The 9,631-nt window shown below is 34.2% G+C and overlaps 1 long non-coding RNA gene across 1 annotated transcript; it reads left to right on the forward strand.

Moving 5' to 3' along the window:
• The first annotated feature begins 8,672 nt into the window (after nt 1–8,672).
• Nucleotides 8,673–9,631, forward strand: LOC114912652 (uncharacterized). The gene is made up of 2 exons (XR_003798357.2): nt 8,673–8,756; nt 9,406–9,631. It is a non-coding gene; the product is annotated as an uncharacterized lncRNA (long non-coding RNA).

The following is a 9,631-nucleotide window of genomic DNA, read 5'->3' on the forward strand; positions in this document are numbered from 1 at the left end:
TGAAATTAGAAGAGAATTGAACATCTTAGATCCTTCTGCTTGATTTTCAATCATAATTTCACTTTCAAAATTTTTCTAAAATTTTTTTGACATCATTATCTTAATTTTAGGAGCCATTTATCTTTTTTTGAGATTTTTTCAAGATAATTAAAAATCATCAGTACTATTCAGATACCTTCTCGGATTTTTTTCTATTGAAATACTCAATCAAAAATTATATCAAAATTTATCTGAACTTTTCATGATCATCTCAACTTAATTTGATCAATTTTAATTTTTTTTTATTCTTAAATTTTTTTTTTCATCGTCTGAACTTTTTCTAGATGGGATGACCCATGTGGGACGTCCCAATTGATCGGACAAATGGATTTTATGTGAGCTGATCCATTTTCTATTCTATTAAATAGGCTTTTGGGGCATCTCAAACTCCAAAACCCTTCCTCTACCTCTCGTCCCAAACCTAGGAATCTTCTTTTAGATCTCTCCAAACCTTAAAATCTCACAAAATCGTGGATCACTCTCCTCAAATTTTTTGATCTCATGGCTCACCCTCTTGATTTCCTCAAATTCCAAATCCTAACCCACAAAATTCATGAGAAACTCTCCAAAATCATCTTCTCCTCTTAGTTTCACTTCAATCCATATCCTTCTCCACCCTTTTGACCATTATCCATCTTCTCCTTGGGACATGGCCCCCAAAATGAGGTTGCCGCAAAGAAGAAAGTCGATTAGATCTTTGGAGGCTGAGGAATGGAGGAAGAAGGCAGCACAAGAGCCAACCCAAGCATCTCCATCGGTCACTCCATGTAAGATTTTTCTATCTGCAAGGAAGGTTGCTTTGGAAAGAAATGTAAACTTTAAATTTTTGAGGCACGATGGTTTTACTATTGGAGAAAAATTAATTAAGCAAGGATGAAATTTTTTTTTAAGTTTGTCTAAGCCAGTTTATATTGATTTGGTCAGAAAATTTTACTCAAATTTGGTTTTCTCTGATGGTGTTTTGAGGTCTACTGTGCAGGGAGTGCACTAATCTTTAAATTTTTAAAAAGATCCAATTCACCCTACCTCTTGGGCTCCATATCTGGGCAACAGAATTATTTGAAATATTCAAATAATTTTATAATAAGGTAGAGAAATGAACTGGAAGAGCATTGAAGTCCTTTAGTCAGACCAAAGAGGAGAATGTTCTTCTGATGAGTTTTTTGACATATCTAAAAGAGAATAGGATTCTCTCTTATTGGAATCGATTTTGTTAGACATAGTTCGATCCATGATAGGGTTTGCAAGTCTACCAGTCTTCTTTTAGGGTTATCTCTTAAGACTGCTTGTTATGTTCTAAACTGGATTTCAAATTAATCAATCGCAATGACTCCATATAGATATGGACTAGACGTAAGCCGATACTTTCTTACTTTAGGATTTGAGAGTGTTCAGTTTATATCGAGCAATTATAGATCGATTAGCTTGGATCTCCATCCTACGTGTATTATTTTGTAGGGTGACTCCAAAGAATCTAGGAGATATAACTTCTACCTTGCTATAGAACAAGAGTTGTTCGGTATCTCTTTCAGAAAAAGAATATCTTGGTGAAGGTACGGAAGCCTTTAATATTGAACTTATGAAGTTCGACGGTAGAAGAACTGATACAATCTAGTGAACCCATAGAATCAGATTTGATTAGATGAAATCCAAAACCTATTGTAAAAGCACCATTAAGGAGATTCGATAGAGTATCACGTTCATCGGATAGATACTTCAGTATCTAGGTTAGGGATGTGATCCTGTTGAACTCGATGAGAACAACAAAAATTTGATCACTTACATGGATGTCATGCAAAGGTTCGACTCTAATTAATGGCTTGGAGCCATAGAGTTCGAAATTGAGTCTATGAAGGTCAACGATGTATGGATATTCGTTGATCCACTCGAAGGAGTAAAATTCATAGGGTGTAAGTGGATCTTCAATAGGATCAGAGAGCGCAGACAGAAAGATAGAGACCTACAAAGCTCGTCGATTGCCTAAGGATATTGTCAATATTATGGTATTAATCATAACAAGATAATTTTCTCCTGTGGTAATGCTAAATATTTCAGAGTTGGAACGTGCATTTTGATAAGTGATCAAAATGCATGGCTTCATTGAAAAATGAAGAAGAATCATACAAATACAAATGGATTAATAGTTCTGTGAGTGTATTTCTTATTTTGTATATGAATGAAATTCTTTTAATCGAGAATGACATTTCTTACATTACAGAAAATAAAAATTTTACTATTATCATTGTTCTCGATAAAGGACTTGAAAAAAGCATCCTTCATCCTGAGGATGAAGATTTATAGAGATAGATCTAAGAGGCTGCTTGAGTTTTTTCAGTCCAACATACATAGGATATTTATGAGTAAAATTTGTTCTATCATATACACTATGTATGAGATCAGAGATGGTATACTCACAAGGATAGTGAGTGGATACTTGCAAGATCTAAGTTAGAATCACTAGTAGGTCATCCTTAAGTATTTGAGAAATACTAAGGATCGATGACTCGATTATGAAGAATTTAACTTAAAACTTATAGAATTTGATTTTAGTTTTTAGTTGGATATAATAATAGCAAGAATATGTTCGAATTACATCTTTATTCTAAATAATAGAGTAATCTGCTGGAAAGATTTCAAGCAGAGCAATATAGCCAAATTCAAATTGCAAGGCAAAATGCAATGCAGCATTCGATGCTTGCAAGGAAGCTATATAATTGTACAGGTTCACTGACAAGCTAGGAGTGGCATCTTTCGATGATGGTCCTGCTGTATTGTACAGCACCGGAGCCATAGCTTATACCAAGGAGCCGAAGTCACATTAGCTTATCAGGTATTTTGCATCTCTATCATCTTATTTGAAAAATTTGTTAAGATGACGTCGAACTTTAGAAGATCGATGGAAAGAAAAACGTGACCAATCCATTTACTAAAGCCTCAGTATCTAAGAGTTTTGAGATGATAAATTGAAGATGGGTATATGATATTATACTGATTGGCTTTAGTCCTAAAACCAATCGTTTGTTGATTGTGCTAATTATAAATGTATATGAATTGATAAATAATAAAAGTTATTTGATATTTTTTATCACAAGGATACATCTTCTAACGAACTTTTATGTTGTGATGAAGTTCTTAGAACTAATTTTGATCGATAAAGGAGGATTTATCACGTAGTCCTTAAATTAGTTCGCGACCAAACGATACGCTATTACTAGGACGATAGCGATATCAAGTGTAGGTCGTTGTGTGCTATATATATTGATTGTCCTCATAACTAAATGGTGTGGAGACACTGATATGGCATGCAGGTGAGATGTAGGAGTACATCATCACTAAATGTGACCAACTGTGAAGTACTCTGCTGTCAAGGATAGCTCGCGAAGGGTATGGGTATAAGTGTCCCTCCGACTTGAGATCACCACGGAGACTTGCAAGCAACTCACTATACTTTGATGCCAGACTAACTGAGTATCTAATTTAGTGAAGAAAAGTTTTTGGGTACAGTCAAGTACTTGTCAAGTCAGTGTGTGAGTCAAGATGGGATTGATCCCTCCATATTAGTAGGAGATATGCATCAGTGTATTTCAATTTAGCAAAATCTGGGCCCGAATAATCCATGAGATGGATTTAAAAAAGATTGAAGTATAATGTAGATGACTTATCTAAGATTGACAGTTAAATTCTAAGTCATCCTCGAGCATTAAGGTCAAAAGGATAAATTATACGATAACCATACGCCAATAGATTCTTGAATGTTGCTTCGTCTTCGTTTGACCTATCCAGATGCCGGGTCACCATTGTTAGATAATTACATCAATTGGTTCTAGAAGATATTTTTATGCTACCAGCTTAGATTCGAACCTATGGGGTCATACTTAAAAAAAAATTTCTGACTGATCATGTGGCTGATCAACGATTGAGAATCGTTCAAGGGCTTAATCGTCAATTCGATTGATAGTTAACCTTATGCAAAAGTTGTAATAAATTTATTCACTAAGTGTTAGTAAATTAATAGATAATTAATTAATAATTAAATTACTGATTATCTCAATTTGATGGAGTGAAGATGATTAAATAAAATCTAGTTGAATTAGATTTAATTAGGTTTGATCCGATTAGGTTATGAGATGACCTAATCGCTAAGGAAGAATTGTCCCTGCTTTGATCAAGACTTTTGTTCAATTAATTTTTAATTTGATTAAAATTTAATTAAAAATTTATAAATCTAATTAGATTAGATTTCATATATTTTATTTGGGCTAAATTAGATGTGATTTGGTTTGGATTCAAATAAGAAAATTAAGAGTTCTTATTGGAATAGGACTCTTCTCCCCATGTGCCTCCTATTTTGACGTCATATATCTCCACGTACAAAATTATTTTGCATGAGATTTTCTCACACTAAAGAGTTCTTTTCCTTTTTTATCTCACTTCCAAATCTGATTTGGTTTTGATGAAAGGAAGATTCTGAAATTAGATTTCAAAATATTCTTTATCAGATGAATCTGTTCTTATCCAAATCACCTCTTCATGCCAACTTATTTTTTTCTCCTTATATGTGTGATATTTTAAGGAGATTTTTCATGGGAGATTAGTTGGAGAATTAATTTATCAAAAAAAAAATATGAGAAGGGGCATCCCATATTTTTTTGGATGTGATTGGCATGAAATTGTGAGTAGGGGCGACAACATATCAAGAGTCTATGATCTCTAGGCTCTTCTCCCCACCTCTTTACATACCTATAAAATGGGCTTTTGTGATTTCTTTTATGCGTGTAAGATATCAGAAGAAGAGTTCTTCATGTGGAGGGGCTTGGGGCATGGTTCATGGTGTAAAAAATAGAGAGGAGAGTCCTCTCTCTTAGGGTGTGCGCAAAAATCTGAATTCTAAGTTTTTGGTCCTAAGGGTTTGAAAAGAAAAAAAATAATAAAAAAAATTATTTTTTTCTCCATCTTTCTTTCACTTTTTATCTCCTCCAGAAGTTCATCTTTAACCTCTGAAAAAGTTTTAGAGATTTGAAGAAAAGATCCAGATCAGTCAAGAAGAAGGTCTTCTCATGAGCTAGCACTCTCGAGAAGACCGATCAGATTGGAGCTTCGAGTGAATTTTTTGTAGAGACCAGATATATATGCGGCTGTGAGCAACCAGTGAGAATCCTCTCTACTATATTTCTCAATAGTGGTAATCATCGATCCGTGCTCAGATATCAAGTTTTGAACTCAGATTAGAAGTAGATGTGATCTACGGCTCACATGCATGCATGCTGATTTTATCTTCAGTATTTTTTAAATTTTATATGCAACATAACATATCATAGATCCTAGAGTAGGTGGATTTGATGATTAGATCATATGCATATTAGATTAATTTGATTAATCTAATTATTTTTACTGTAATTTATTCAAAAAAATTTTTAAATACATGCATGAAATTGTCTATGCACACCAACAGTCTTAGGCGTTTGTTCGCCTGATATGCAATTTATATATGTGCTGCCCGATTGGGAGGGTTCTGCATATGATGCCCATGTGCTTTGAGATGCTATAAGTAGGCCAAATAGTTTAAGAGTGCCTCAAGATATGTATATATATTGATGAACACAAATATACAAATGAAGGTCATTTTAATTTTCATGCCTTATAATTACAATATGTAATACTTTTTCATTTTATATGTCAAGGTTGCTATTACCTGGTTGATTCCGGATACATCAATAAAGAGGGATTTCTTGTCTCGTATAGAGGGCAACGTTTTCATCTCAATGAGTGGAGAAAAGGATGATGACTACAGTCTGTAGAAGAATATTTCAATAAGAAACATGCTCAAGCTAGGAATGTGATTGAGAGATGTTTTGGATTGCTCGAGGGACGATGGGCAATTCTTAGGAGCCCTTCATTTTTCTCTGTACAGACCCAATGTCGCATTATTATGGCTTGTTGTCTTCTTCACAGCTTAATAAGGAGGTATATGTATGGAGATCCTATAGAAAAGGAAGAAGAGGAAGAGAATGAAAAGGAAGAGGAAAGAGAGGAAGAATAAGGAGATGATGAAGTTGAGTTCATCACCACTCTTGAGACATCTGACCATTAGACCAATTTCAAAAACACTCTAGCTCAACAAATGTTTAACAATTGGAGATCTACATTTTTTAGGAGTTGATTATGTTTTATGTTTTATGTTTTTTATTTTTGTTCAAGTATTTTAGTTGAATATCAGAACATTGGACCTAGTATGTTATAGACTTGTTATGGAATTATTTACTTGTTATGAAACTATTTGTTACATGGTTCTACTTGTTTGTATACTTCATATTTGAATTTTAACAATATTATTGTTATATACTTGTAATATATGTTATTTTTAAGATAATGGCTATACTTGTTATGATCATTAAAGTCATAATTTATAATTATTATAGAATAGAATCTGATGAATATAGCCAAGTTAATCGTGGTAGAGAAAAGAACAAGCATCCATAGAAAAATGATGAGGATGCAGTGTAGTAGAATGCCTTCAGGAGTTGTCCACTGATCCTATATGGAAAGGAGAGGGTGGTTTTAAGAATGGATATATGAACAAGTTGGAGAAAATGATTGAAGAAAAACTACCTGGTTGTGGTTTGAAGGCTACTCTATATATTGAATTCAGGATAAAATATCTAAAGCAAAAGTATAGTACTATTGTAGAGATATTATCACAAATGGGATACACATGGAATGACCAAAAGAAGATGATCTTTTGTGATAAAATATGATACATAGAGTGGTGCAAGGTACATTGTATAAATATTATTTTTGTAACTCAAATAATATTTTGTTTATTGTTCAACTCTTAATATATATGGTTTTCTAATGACAGGTGCATGAGTCTGTCAAAGGTTTATGGGAAGTAGCTTTTTCTCATCTAGATGTACTTAAAGAGATCTATGAGAAGGATAGGATGATAGGAAAGGGTGCTGAAACATTTACAGAGGCTATTGAAAATATAAAGTGAGAGGAGGTGGCTATTTTGAGTGATAAAGATCCAGTGGACCATAGCATGGATGAGGACGATGGAAGCCACTTGGTTACACAGCCTCCTTCGATAGAGAGGACATCTGGTAGCAGTTCGAGAAAGACAAAGAAGCAGAAAGTTATCCAACAGAAGGAGACAAGGATGGTGAGAGAATCCGATCCTATGAAGGAGACTTTAGAGGCTATGTCTACGATGCTTGAGACATTTATGTCGCACATGGATATGCATTTTGATACCATAGCTAAAGCAATGGCACGTGAGTAGGAGATGACTAAGAAGAATGCAGCGAGAGTAGTGGAGGAGCTACTGACATTGGAGGTATTGACTAGTGGTAAAGTGATAAAAATGGCTGATATTCTCACAGCGGAGCCTAGCAAGAGTGCAGTGTTCTTCTCTCTTCCATCACAGTTGAAGAGGCAGTACGTGCTTAGCCTTCTTGACTTGGGCATTGGTGCATCAGGTTTTAGACACTAGTATTTCGTGTGATGCTATTGTTGGAGTGCTTGACTTTTTGTTATGAAAATGTGAGAATATTTTGGTTAGATTTTTATGGTCATAATGATGTTGGATTGGTGAATTGGATCATGTTTGTTTTGTTTGGACTGTGAGATTTGATCAAATTTGGAGGTTGCTGGCATATCTGTTCTCCTATATTTGGCTATGATATATATCATTTGCAGGATTGTCATGATTTATTTGGATCTTGATAATTTTAATATGACAAATGGTGTGCGATTTAGGTCTTAGAATGGTATAAAATTATGGCATCACCTACTTTCACATCTTCGGACTCCAAAATGCATGTTTGGGATCATGGTTTATTAGCTCATAGATGAATTCTATTAATTATTACTAAATTCATTTATGCTTTGACATTCATGCTTTGCTCTAATGAATTGGTTGTGACAGCGAAATTGGTGTTGATTTATTATAATTTTTAAAATATTATAATGAACTTCAGCTACCTCTCAATGGAAAAAGAAAGAGAGAAAAGAATGACTGATACCAAAAAATGCTGGAATTATCGGTACTTGCTCATATTTTTTCTCATATATATATATATGTTATCTATCATTTTACCATTTTTCTTCTTTATGCTCCTTCATAATGTTATTTTGCCCCCTTATTTGTATTTAATTTGATATTGTTGCTCTGAATTTTTGAGATATTAATAATTATATGTTATGTGGTTACAGCATTCTATGTTTTCTGATTTACCTGTGATAAAGAGTCAAAAAAGTATCAATCGAGGTAATGATTTTGGAGATTGTAGGCTGTAACTACAAAGCTTGTGTCTGTATTTGCTTCTCATTTTAGGCACTACTGCAGTGAATAATTATTTTTATTACTACTGCAGTGATATTCTTTGGCCATGCAGTTCTTCATCTTGCCATGTTTGTTGTCAAATATCAATACCTACTATGTTGGAAGGTACAAGTTGCACGATTCTTATTTATTACCCATTGGAGGAGATGGTGGAAATTTGTGCTTATTGGCTTGATAAATCATGGACCTATTGTTTGGTCAGATTCTACACCTTCAACTTTGTTCATTTTCCTATAGATTGCTAATTCCTTGTTACTTCTTTTGGTTTCACATAGCGAGACGGTTACCCCATGCTCAGCCAGCTCAGAATCCAACAGGAATAGTTCTTACAGACAGACCTGCTGAGCGCTTGCAGACTTTATCATGCTATGCTTAGGTATTGTCTTGCAAAGTTAACAGATTTCAGATAATTTCATAAGCAAAATTAAAGAAGATAAGATAGATGTGTGAGCATCTCTTTAACATGTCTAGGAACCAAAAGATTTAGTCACTGTTTAGGTGTCCAACTAACTAACCTGAACCTCCTTGCAAACTGAGAATCTTGAAGTAGAGAGGCAAAATGAGAGGAGGACTGAGTGGAGGCACAATAACACCCTACCCCAATTTTCTTGAGATGGTGGAAAGTAACCTGAAATCTTGGGTTGTTAGTTCTTATCCTCTGTCTCCTATGATTTCTACTCATCTATCCTCCCTTTCTTTTCTCCTTCCTGCTTGTATAGGAGTTATGCTTGAATTTTTGAAAATTGCAACAAGACAGATTTCAAAATTATTCGACTCTTGTATGTCTTGACCACAGTTTTCAACATGACCAGGATATCTTGGTTGAAATGAGTGCGACTTAACTAGCACTGGATGATTCAATTACCTTAAACATATTGAACTGTCCCTTACCTGAATACTGTAAGCTATAGGGATTCTTGAGTTTTTTTTTCTTTTTTATTGAGAAATATTGTTATTCTTAAGTTGATATGAAGTTTTTCATCTTTTGTGTTATTTTAACTTTGATGTAATCTGTAATTGTGCAGTGTTAAAGTTGAAAAACTTGGGGGCTTCTGGGAGTGCAACACAGTGAAGTCAATGAGTTGAAGATATAGAACCATTCAGATTGTCCTGCCACCTGCATTTGGGGAGGCTGTCGTTCCTGTTTCATATTTCTCCTGTTTCTAAATCTTGTAAACAAAAAATATCATGTGAGCTTCACCCAAGTTTCAGAGCAAGATGCAGTAGTTTCTTTGAACAAGCATTCTTTAA

The sequence above is a fragment of the Elaeis guineensis genome, chromosome 16 (genome assembly GCF_000442705.2).
Source record: "Elaeis guineensis isolate ETL-2024a chromosome 16, EG11, whole genome shotgun sequence".
Classification (NCBI taxonomy): Eukaryota; Viridiplantae; Streptophyta; class Magnoliopsida; order Arecales; family Arecaceae; genus Elaeis; species Elaeis guineensis.